The sequence below is a fragment of the Ranitomeya imitator genome, chromosome 2, assembly GCF_032444005.1.
Source record: "Ranitomeya imitator isolate aRanImi1 chromosome 2, aRanImi1.pri, whole genome shotgun sequence".
NCBI classification, from domain to species: Eukaryota; Metazoa; Chordata; class Amphibia; order Anura; family Dendrobatidae; genus Ranitomeya; species Ranitomeya imitator.
In genome coordinates this window covers 837,842,049-837,843,790 of record NC_091283.1, presented here as the reverse complement: position 1 = coordinate 837,843,790, position 1,742 = coordinate 837,842,049, and the positions used below count along the sequence as shown (strand labels likewise).

Below are 1,742 nucleotides of genomic sequence, written 5' to 3'. Positions count from 1 at the left end.
TGTAGGGGTAGAGACCCTTATTCCAGTGATGTGTCACTTACTGGGTTGTTTGCTGTAGTTTTGATAAAATGCCCTGCCCACACCGCTGATTGGCAGTTCTCTGCCTATGCACAGCATAAGCGGAAATCTGCAAATTAATGGTGGGGGTGGGATTGGACTACATGGCATGGAAAACTAATCCTGCAGTGATCTGCTGCTGAGAAAACTGTGATTTTTTTCAAAAACACAGCAAGCAGCCCAGTAAGTGACACATTGCTGGAATCAGGGTCTCTGCCCCTACATCATGATGCTGTCAGATTAGGTGGCAAAAAAACTGCTGATGTATTCCCTTGAAGGCCAGTTCATAATCACACAATACATCAGGCTTTTCATATAAATCCCTTAAAAAAAAAAGGGTTTCAGAAGTGACGTCTGCCCACCTAAATAGAAGGATGCTGATGTGGACCCAGGATAAATGTGACGTCAGTTCGTCTGTGCACGGCCTCCATAGTGCAGAGCATCCATAGTGCAGTGCCTCCATAATTCACGGCCCCCATAGTGCAGTGCCCCCATAGTGCAGAGCCTCCATAGTGCAGAGCCTCCATAATTCACGGCCCCCATAGTGCAGTGCCCACATAGTGCTGAGCCTCCATAGTGCAGAGCCTCCATAGTGCAGAGCCTCCATAATTCACGGCCCCCATAGTGCACGGCCCCCATAGTGCAGAGCCTGCATAATTCACGGCCCCCATAGTGCAGTGCCCCCATAGTGCAGTTCTCCACATCAGGTCCAGTACATTGCTGTATACAGTAAATGCCTCCAGAACGCTGATCTCAGGATTGACTATGTCCGCATGGTTTCCTGTTTACTGATTTTTCAGTTCCTCGGTGCAGTAAATCACCTCTTGGTGCAGGGAAACCATCAGCAAGCTGCTGATAACGATCAGTGTGGGTGCAGTGCTGCCTGTACCAGTATCTGACCGGCTCCTCAGTAACCCTGCAGTCTGTGCAGTCCGGCCATTATCTAGCCTGAGATTAGTAACTGTGGGAATTTGCCTTACAAGAAGCCAAAATAAAACCAGTCAGCAGCACACACCCTGCTTCCTGATGGTTTCCATGTAACAACAGTTCTTTTTTGCATATTGATAAAACTGAAAACGAATTCTCGCCAGCAGACTGGTTAATGGAGATCTACCCAGAGATCCCAGAGGCGGAGGTGGGGTGAATAGTGAAGCCGGCTGTCCTGTAGTGATGTAGGGCTGTGACAGCCATGGCCGACCTCCCTTCTTGTCTGTGAGTTATATAGGAGTTCTGAGAAAGGAAAGCTGCAGTGTAAAGCATGAAGGATGGCGAGTGCAGCTGTATCAGCCTCTCAATAGAATGCAACTAAGATGGCGTCACTGCTTGTAGCTGTGCTCTAATAGAGCAGGGCTGCAGTGTAAAGCATGAAGGATGGACAGTGCAGCTCTATCAGCCTCTCAATAGAGAGAATGCAGCTAAGATGGCGTCGCTGCTCGTAGCTGTGCTCTAATAGAGCAGGGCTGCAGTGTAAAGCATGAAGGATGGCCAGTGCAGCTCTATCAGCCTCTCAATAGAGAGAATGCAACTAAGATGGCGTCACTGCTTGTAGCTGTGCTCTAATAGAGCAGGGCTGCAGTGTAAAGCATGAAGGATGGCCAGTGCAGCTCTATCAGCCTCTCAATAGAGAGAATGCAGCTAAGATGGTGTCGCTGCTTGTAGCTGTGCTCTAATAGAGCAGGGCTGCA

General features: G+C 49.0%; 1 protein-coding gene across 1 annotated transcript in view; it reads left to right on the top strand.

The window, feature by feature from the left end:
* Positions 1-1,742, top strand: part of ITPRIP (inositol 1,4,5-trisphosphate receptor interacting protein) — a 70,234-nt gene that overhangs the window by 42,734 nt on the left and 25,758 nt on the right. The window lies entirely within an intron of this gene.